The sequence below is a fragment of the Antrostomus carolinensis genome, unplaced genomic scaffold, assembly GCF_000700745.2.
Source record: "Antrostomus carolinensis isolate BGI_N321 unplaced genomic scaffold, ASM70074v2 scaffold2633, whole genome shotgun sequence".
Lineage (NCBI taxonomy): Eukaryota > Metazoa > Chordata > Aves > Caprimulgiformes > Caprimulgidae > Antrostomus > Antrostomus carolinensis.
In genome coordinates, this window is record NW_010302918.1 from 80,904 (window position 1) to 91,716 (window position 10,813).

A 10,813-nucleotide genomic window follows, 5' to 3' on the forward strand; every position below is an offset into this window, starting at 1 on the left:
GCCAATATTAAATTAACAGATATTAGTGAGAGAAAAAGAAGTAATTAATATTTTAGGAATTTTTTTCTAACCCCTCAGCAGAAAGTGTTATTGGTTAGTCTTAAAAAATACAAAAACTCAGTGCTGCAAGCACTATGAAGCCTCAGGCAAAACAAAGGCCACTCAGTCTGTCTCCCAAGAAAAACAAACAGCACGGTGCTCTGCAGAAACCCTTCCAAGGCAGAGCCCTCCGAGCAAATTCTTGCCGAGGCTGACACACAGCATCTCTTCACACAGCCCCAGAGAACAGCACCTTCCAGCGCCGAGTGCCCCGTCCGCGGCCAGGCACGTCCCTGGGCTCTCTCCTTTGATCCAAGTTGGGCACACAAGGAAGCACCTGCAGGTCCCGACTGCCTAAGCCTCATCTGGCAATGTTTAAAATTGCTATCAAATGTCAAAAGTTCCAAATAAGCAATTAAAGCGAATTACTAGGTGAAACAGGCTTCTCATTTAAAAGAAATTACTTCTTTTGATGTAAAGAAAATTAATGACCCCAATTCTAGCTCCATAAACACAGTTTACAGTGTAAAGCAGATCAGAGTCAGGCCTGTCTTGCAGTTACATGGAAACCCAGTGGATGCCATATTAAAGGGGGGAACGACAACAACAACAAAAAAAAGTAATAAAAAATTTTGATTTACTTAGAAAATTACACAGAGCAAACCCTATAAGCACACGGTATGCCAAATTTAAACCTTCTAATTTATTTATAATTAAGGAGAAATGTAAAAAGCCATTTAATTTCCAGCAATTGTATTTTTTGAAGCATTTACAAGGAGCCTCTTAACCCACTCATCCAGGCTCTGTGATCCCCAGTTGGCATCTGTGGCCACCGTTCTCCAGCACCTCACCGAGAGCCCAGCTGTACAGTTAGATTACTTTTATTTTTCCACTTTGTGCAACAAAAACACCTGGCTAATGGTTGGGCGTGAAAGGGCAGAGGAAACACAAGTTACTGCTAAAAACATTAACCATAACTTAAAAGTTAAGCCAGCCCCATTAAAGAGGTTTTACTACCTGGTGACAATGCCTGGTCCTGGGGAGCCCCCGCTTCGGCAGCTCGCACCCTAACAAGGCCAGGGTGGAAGTTACACTCTCATGTTTTACCAAAGGAAGAAATAAAACTTGAGTGACCAAATGTGCTAGAGGCACATGTGGGAGGGGGGAAGCAGTTAAAGCCACCCTTGCTACAGCAGAGAGGCAAAGCCAGACAAAGAGGGCGTGCAAGTTGCTGGGGCGATTGGCACAGAAATTAAACATACAACACACAAGTCTCTGTTCCAGACAGTGCTCCAAAACCAATTTAGTCTGCTGGGCTACAAAGAAGATGACTCCTTTATTCCTGCACAGCATAAATAAACGATGCTGTCTTTGTCACACCTATTTTCCAAGTGCTGTTCTTTCCTTCTGAACAAGCAGGATAAGCAAAATACTGCGATGCTGTAACATTCACAGCTTCCCCTCCCACTACAGAAACCAAAACCCTAATTTTTGCTTGTTAACTTTTGCATACAAATTTGAGATATTTAAACACTGCAGGCTGTTAGAAGAGTAAAATAAATGGACCCACTACAGACAACTGCACTGGGGGGCCCAGCAGTTGGCTGCAAGGTCAAGGGACAAGATAATTACATGTACTTATATGAGGAAGATTTTTCTGAAATACCTGAATTTACCACGGTTCATCAGCAAGTGGTTCTTACAGACACAAGCAAGACTGCAAACTGAGAGATTAAACACACATGTGCAAACTGCCCACACAAGGAAGAGCACACGGACATGGTCTGCAAGTCCTCCCAAGCTCAGGATGGAAGGATGGGCAGGATGGTAAACTTGGGAAACCAAGATTGTGCTCCCACTAGAACACAGGGCAAAACACCGGTTTAGTACAACACCAGCTGCATTTAGCCTGGAGTTTGCCTTCAGGCTTTCTCTCTGAAACCAGGAGCAGGGAAAACGAGCTCAGATTTGAAAAAAAACCAAACCCAACACATCCAGCAACATATAACAGAAAGAAACACTGACATTTCTATGATTCTGCGATTTAAATTCACACTTCCCTCTCTGATGAATACCTCAACAGCTGCACTGCCTCCCAGTGAAACCCAGCAAGGACCAGGCAGGGTTTCAGCTATGCAGAGAACACCGATGTGCTGCACATGGGGCACACAAACAAAACCCACATCTCGCAATTTTAAATACTATGACTTGAGCCCATTGCCCTTGAAACTACAGACATACTCAAAGCAACTGGGATGTGACCAAAGGCCAACAGCTCTGAGAAGCCCCTTTACAGTTTAGGCACCAAAATCACAGCCTCGTTTTCAAAAGCATGCAACCCCAAATGACCTTGGTGGAGCTAAACCCTTTTGAAAAGTTGAAGCAGTCTGTCAGTCATATTGCTCTTAAAAAATTAGATTCTTTTGAAATTTTAGCTCAATCTGTAATTTCCCAAGTATTTCAAGTTTGCAGTTAGATCATTTGTTTAGTCAACAAGGAGTAATAGAGAGCTTTACCACTGCAAAAGAGAAACAAAGATACAAGCTTTAAATCTTACCTGCAGCTACTGACTTGTAACTCCCAAACTAAGCAAGAGGAGAGGACGCAGAAAAGCATCTGGATTCCCACTTAAGAAGTCCCTGAAGTAATACCCACCCATCTGTAACCTAATCCTTTCAGCAAGGAACTATCCACAGAGTGCGAACAAACGCCGACGAACAAATGATGAAAAGTCAAATTGCCAACAACCGTCCTCAGTAATTACCTGCAATTCTGCCTGGCACGAGTTTCTGCAATGCAAGTGTATCTGGAGCAGTATTCTGAATTAAATTAAATTCTTGATATAAAGATAATTAAAAAGACAGAAGAAGAATCACTGAATGTCACACTGAAATATATACTGAAATACTGACCTAGGTAAACAACATTTTTAAAGGATGCTTTGGGAGAAAGGAATGTACTTTCCCAGTGCAAAAGAATCAATGTTAATGATTTTTTGTCTTAATTGTCTTTCCAGATTTCTGCCACGCTGCTTACAAATTAGTTTTTATCTTACATGACATTGTGAAATATCCACTAATATCTTCTATATTGACAAATACTTTGAAGGCTGATGTTTGCTTTCAACTATACAGCAGTCATTGTCAAAAAACAGAGAAAAAAAGAGAAGACTACACTCAGCAAAACCAGAGACTGCTCAATGTAATCAAGGAAAAAAAACAGCGCTAATGGTTAATTTTTACTTTTTTAAGAAGAAAAGGTTTCCAAGTAGCTGTCTCTCTAAAGGGAGTGAAAATATGAGCTGTGACTCTTCAAGTAACTCATGTTGTGAATTCATTCATTTACTGACCTAATCTTATCAGAATATAAACAATCAAGGAAAAATAAACACACAAAGCTTTCACAAAACCAGAATTCACCAGAAGTCTCACCTCCTGAGGATTAAGAGTATCTGGAACTTGCAGTATAACTTTGTTGTCCCTGAAAACAGCCCTCTGAATAAGCAGGAGAGCAATCCACATTTCCAAAGTGACCAAAATGCACATGCGTTAAAAAAACAAGTTGATGCATTTTTAAGGCCAGATACCAGACACCCCCTCTACCTCAATGTCTCACCACCTCTAGGCGGAAGATTAATTTAAGCCAACGGACTGTGGTCCTCCTCCCATGCTGGCCGCTAGCAGGATTTCTTCAAACCTCCAATCCCATTATTCTGTTCCTAACCACAACCTCAGGTACTGCACAAAGATATATCCCACTGACTCTACCCAGCTGAGACTCAACCCAATTTCTTTTCATCTTTGGCAACCCAAACAGCTTGAAGAAAAATATCTGAGCACATTTTCTTACCTATTTCATAAGTATACTGCGTATCTTTTAAACAGCGCCCACCTTTCTAACGAAAGTCAAGCAATACGATAAATCTGCTAAAAAACGCGTGAGCCCACACTAGAAATGACTGCAGCATGTTTAGCTATTCTGCAGCCTCCACTGAACTCTGTTTATTTCTATTTCCTGCCCACTTTAATGTACTTCAGTGGCCCGCAGTAAAGTTAAAGCAATAGGTGTCTGTCATAAAGATGAATAGTGCTATTGGAATGCATAATACAGTGGAAAGAGGAAATGAGAGCAATCTGGTTTATTTACATCTCAGACTCCCATCAGCACCTCAACCCACCTCCCAATGGTTTCAGCCGCCTTTCCTGTTATCTTGCTGTAGAGTTCCCTGCAAGGATTTGGCTTTTAACCTTGCAGAACCAGAGGGTATGAGCTGATCTCCCAGATTTGTGTTCATGAGCCTGCAGAGTATTGGAGCAAACAGCCACGCAGCGTGTTTAGTGCAAAGAAAACAAAATAAAGGTAGGGGTTGCTATTTAAAATAATTAAAAGACACAAACAAAACAAAAGACCCCAAAGAGATCTGCTATCACAGTTAAATTTAGATCAACACACAGGAACCTGACTACTTCTGAAAAACAGTAATTACTGTATCACAAAATATTACTTTTAATCTCCTTTCTTTACGATCTAATTAAACAGATATTTTACTTGCCTTTGGAAACTGTTTTTCTTAATTTCATTCCGTTTTAACATTTGGTGTATTCTATACACTACACATCCAAACTAGTATGTAATTTTGTGCTTATTTTTAATAGTATATTACTTCATTTTAAAATAATTACTTTAAATTTGCATGTTTATTGTTGGTTTTAAGTAATCCTTTAATTTTCCCTCTTGGGTCTGTGGCTGACTGTAACTTCACAATGCAAAATCAGTACTGATTTTGTTCACATGAAAACACCATCTTCCAACACCAATTGTGTCTTTGTTCTTTCTCTTTTTTTTAAAAAAAAAAAAAAACAAAAAACCCTCCATCAAAGTATTATCGTTTTTAATAGCAGCAAGCATTTGGGGAAATAGTTGCATACTCATCACCACACAATACTTTGGTGTCTGAAAAGCCACTCAGACGAAGTTGCATTTCAGAAATTCAGACAAAACCTTTTTATAGCAATTAGACATTTTAATTTAAAAGATAATTATTTTTCCATCCTTAATTGTTTCTTCCTTGAAACCAGAGAGTACATTTTTGATTAGCCTATGAGCATGGTAAATCAGATTATAGAAAATCTGTCTATTAGACTGCAGAAAAAGTCACAATTTCTCTTTCCTCTGAAAAGCAAACTGAGTGCTTATGAAAAGAGTCAGAATGACCACTCTGGAAACCGCTGCTCCATGATACTTTCATCACATCGAATGCTACCTACTCCACGTACCACTTGAGTTCAGTCAAGCTGCTTGGATAATATAGTAGCTCTGAATTTCAGCATAGGGATGAAAATCAGAGAGCAGTAACACTACACAGAAAAAGTGCTGTCTTGTCAAAATGCCTCAGAAACTTCAACTCTTAATATCCTTGTATTGGAAACAAAAGGATGTTTCCACGATTACAGTTATTTAGGCAACAGCCCATGTTTTCAGAATGACAAATTGCAATGGTAAGCCTTCTGAGATGGACTCCTTCACTGATAAACTCTGGCCGGAGACCAGCAACCCAGCCCAGAGAGACAGCCCAGAGGACTAGGAAAGGAGTAATGCCCTAGATGAGATCTTCAGCATGTTTAAGTAATACAGCTGCATTTGTCCCGGCAGAACCCTGCCCATTTGTATCAGATAGACCTTTAATGAGGGAGTTCAAGAACGTCTGGACACCAGCCGCAGAGAAAGCAACTCTGGCTTAGAAAAACTGGATAGGAAAAGAAGTGCTTGGAACACTCAGGACATCTGTATATAAACCCTACAACTGTTTCAGTCCAACCATCTGAATCCAATTAAAAGAACACTCAGCGGCAGAAGTTAGGGAGTGAACGCATTTTCCAAATGAACATCATTAGCATAATGTAGATTTAAAATCAACTACGAAAACCAGCGCTTGGCATTGGTTCACACCCTCTCAGTGTCTCTTTCACTTGCTCATTTTATCAATTATTTGTTTGGTAAATGAATACTTCAGGACTGTACAGAAACAATTTAGGTTTCACAACCGAAAGGCTGCCCATTGTGCATTCCTCTTGCAGGCTACAAATTGCTGCATATAGTGCACAGTTAGCACACCAGGCAGTCCATCTCCAAAAACAAAGCAGATTACACTTACTCTTCATCTTAATTAAAGTGCCACTGCCTCAGTTTAAGTGCTCCACCAAAAACTGATTTCTTGGACGAAAAATCATGGATTTACATCTGAATCTAAACAGGACTGTAGTGGGTTAGTTTTTTAATTTTTCTCCTTGCTTGGACTTAATCAAGAAAAAAAGGAAAAAAATTACCCTCTAAGCAGGGATGAACAGAAAAGGAATGATGCAGTGCATTTCTAACTCCTCCACCACAACACACTGCCTGAAGAGTCTGCTCTAGCTCCTTTGCTTACTAGGGGGCACATGTGCGAGACACCACCTCCCTCTCCAATCTGTTCATCCCACGGCAGCTCTTTAAAATGGATTCCTGGATGGCTTTTTTAAATACCACTCGTCAGAGAGGAACTTCAGCAAGTAAACTCACAAATTTGCCATCAGCTACCTGTTGGAAAGCATGGTCCTGGCACCTCCAGTATGTCTAGACTTGGATGGAAGTAAGGTCCATGGTGGTCCCTTGGTTTCAGTTAAGGTGCTGGTGCATAGAAGTAATTGACCTCGTTCTGCTGGCCCCATCTTGCATTAGAAAGACAAGATAAAAATGCATATCCTACAGAACATCTTCAGGTGGGGGACACTGCCCAAAATATCAAATTATCTTCCTATGTTCTCAGCCACATAAATAACAGATGGAGACAGACCATTCAAGGAGTGTCTATAGGACAAAAAGCAGTTTAGAAAACAAGAATGTTGTAGAAGTTCAAAGGAGTGTGGTTTATTTAATTTAGAAGACAGAAAACTGAGCAGAGTCCTCCAGTACTCAAAAAGTAGTTACAAAGAGAGTGGTGACCAATTACTATCCATATCCACCTGGGAAAGGAAAATACAAAATCCTACTTTTGAGCAAAGATGCCTTAAGAAAAACTGTCATAGGTGAGTGAAGACTGTCAAGTTCTACAGTATGATGTTGAGAAATCTTGTTCCTTTGTGACAGATTCTGAAGAACAGGTGAGAAACGTCCATGCGAGGTGATCAAGAGATGGGTGATTCCATTTCAGAGGAGGAAGCTGGACTACCTTTTAAAGATCTGAAGATGCTTTTCCAGCCCTGTGTTCTTATGATCCTGGTTTTGGAAAGATGGTAATGCATCTACAGACAGACTTGTTACTTGGATTCAATTGCCACAGACAGACAGGGAATACAGACTTCAAAACACTATTCTCCTTAGATGACTACTCAGTAACCTATGCTGACTTGATCGCAGCAAGTTTTCCAACTTGCATCATTCCTGTATTAATTCCATGCCTCTTGTCCTAGTTGTGACCATCTGCATCACCTTGAATAATTCTTCTTTTGCCAAATATTCACAGCCCATCACCCAATACCCAAAGCATTCCTTATCATCAGCTATATTACATATATATATATATATATATTACATATAAATTCCACTTATAATCTACCCTTACAGACAAAAAGTACAGAATTCTTACATTCCACTCCCTATAGGTTCGGGGGATAGTTTTAGGAATCCAAATGAGATGCCTAAATTAGATGGTGTAAATCCAACCACTCCTATCTGTCTATAATATTCTGGAAGTAAACATAATAATCAAGATTTATTAAAACCTCAGAAATTAGAATTGAGGGGGGGGGAAAAAACCACCCACCAGAGAGTACTAGTTGCATTATAGTAATTAGACTACCTCCTTGCAAAGGTTCAAAAAAACCTCAATTTTCTCAGTAAACGTGTTGCTTCTCTGACCCTGCAACATTTCTATCAGGTTTTCAGGAGTAACAAATAATCACCAAAAAAGATATGGTTTCTTCCAGATACCCATACAAATGACAGATGGACAGAGATATCAAAACCTAAATATACATCGTGAACAAAGGTTGATAAGACTAGTTACTTAAAGAGCTCCTGAAAACTTAAAATAGCCCAGTGTGTTCTGTGGCTATAATTTACTTACAGACTTCTATTTAAACAGTTTCTTTAGATGAGAAGTTCCACACTTAGCACCGCAACATCATAGTCCATCAACCAGCAGCAGTGTCACAGTGAGACACTATGTAGAAATATAGCAAGAATGAGAACATTATTAGTAGTAAGATACTCTTGTTGTTTTTGTTGATGTTGGTCTTCAACAGCCACTACCTGAACAGTATTAGATAATCCTTATCTATAAAACAAGTAATTTCTAATAGTCCTATGTCAGATCAATCAATTGCTTTGCATAAGAGTACTTTGGCTTCCCAAAAGAATGCCACTTTTTGCAAGTTGGCTGCTATCCTTCGGTCATACAGTCTTTTAACAAGCCTTTCAATGATTATACTGCATTGTGAACAATAAAACATGTATCCAGCCTTGGACACTTAAAATACCTGGCTGCACACCAAAAAGCCCTGTACATTTTCTACGCAACCTAAGTAAGAAGTAAGAATTGCCTTTGTCAGCCCAGCAAATTGCACTTGTGTGAGCAGGACAACAGTCTTGTGTTTAATACCCACCTGCAACCCTTCTGGTGAGAAGCCCTGCAGTGGTCCTGTGAAACCTGCAAGCTGTGCAACCTTTCCCCATCCAAAGGGCTGGTGTAATCAAAGACAGGCAACTCCCTTTGCCTAAGGTCTCTCTTCTACAAACATAAATCAATGTGGCTATGCCCACAGGCAGACAAAAACCTACTCCACCCATGCTCAGAGCATCTTGAAAGCTATTTTAATAAGGTTTATAAACTCTGCTACGACAATATAAACTTATTAAACACATGGGCAAAGTGAGTTTGTATCTGTCTATAACACACATACACATAGACGTGCCCACAGATGGCTGGCTAAAATACTCTGTAGACTCTTTCAGGCTCCTCACACACCAAAAAAAAAAGCCTTATCTCCTGAGATGCAGAAGCAATCAAATACCTGGCAACAACGTTCAAGTTTCAAGCCAGATCCTATTAAAACCAGCAACTAAGAGATAAAAGGCGCTAGCTCGTCCTACCAGTCACACTTACAGGGCTCTTAAACATTTACAGTATCTAACGTTGCTCCTATAGAAATTCCACAAATGTAGACAATACCTGACATCACAGGATACATTTATGTTTCCGTTCAATTGAAGGTGCTACATAAAAGGATGTTTTTATTTTAATTTGTGTTCTGGGACCTTGGAAAAGAAGCTGCCTCATCACCTGCTGGGAAAGGCCAAGTACAGAGAAGGAAAAGGTTCTTTTAAGAAGAGAAATTACAGCCCCAGAGTGAAACCTGGGCCCTAAAGAAATCCAAGGCAACATGCATACTGAAGGCAAAATCAGTATTGCTTCCTCTAAATTGAAATATCCCCATTCCTAACTTCCAATCAGCAATGAACTCTTTCACCAACCTGTCTCTCCTTTTCATAAAATGCCCATGAAGTGCACGTTTGCAGTTGTTAAGTGATGAGTTAAATTACATCTCAGTGTACAAATTCCCTCTTCATTTTAAAATGAAGTTCTGTGGCACTAGACAATGCATCAAATTTGCAGTAAATCACTACAAAAAACCCGTCATCCAAGTTGCATTATTGTTATTATTATTATTACATGTGTAAATACAGATTTAAATCAGAAAACTGTGTTTAATCATGCCTTGCTAACATTCTTATAAAATCCGACAGCTCATCAAACAGCTCCCATTGTGGACAGTGATGAAGCAGTTCTACAGATCATTAGAGGTAAAGGCCAGTGAAGATAATCATCTTGTCCAGCCTCCTGCACATCACAGCCCTGCTAATTTCAACCAGAAGTACTGACCTTCTGACCTCGATAGGCTTATTTAATGAAATATATGCTTTAGTATTTTAAGAAACACTCACTTTCATTTGAGCTCACGTACCTTCCAAAGCCACAGTTCTTCTGAAAGAATCATGGTTTTAAAAGTCCAAGGTATATGAATAAAAACCATACAATCAGACAGGGAGAGCACTTGAGGTGCTGTAAATCCACAGCTGACATACACTATTCTTTGCTCCTGTGCCAGTTTATATTGGCTGGGCCAGAAACTCCACTTCCAATGGTCAATTAGAGAAATCCAAGTGGTTGATTCCAGGACTCTCGGCACCATCCTGGACACTGATTGTGTACTGGTAATATTTGATTGATGCTTGCAGCTCTAGTCTCAGAGAAACCCATTATGCAGGATATGCTCAAAGATGTGTGTTTTACTTCACAAGACTGATGCTGTGATTCACAGGGAAAACCTGCACAGAAGGCACAGACTGGGATGTTATTGCTCCAGCTCCAATCAGCAAATAGTCACTGAAATAAATTAACATCAGCATCTCATGGAAGTCCCTGCATGAGGAAGCTGGGTAAGATTTATTCAAGACCACAGTCTCAGGAGCAATTCATCAGAACCAAAGGCCAAAGCCAAAAAAATAAATAAATTAAAATGGGACCAGCTAGAATAACAAAGCAGCACGGCCAAGGCAGCAGCCACATGACAGCCAGAGGCATCTCCAGAGCAATCAGAACAACTGTCCACAGATCTTGCCAATGAGCCAGATGCTGCTGCTGGAAAAAGGCTTGTGTTGACATAAACTCGGAGATGTGAGATGCTTAACACCAAGAGCAATCAATCTTCATGATTCCCGTGTGGCTGCCAAGCTT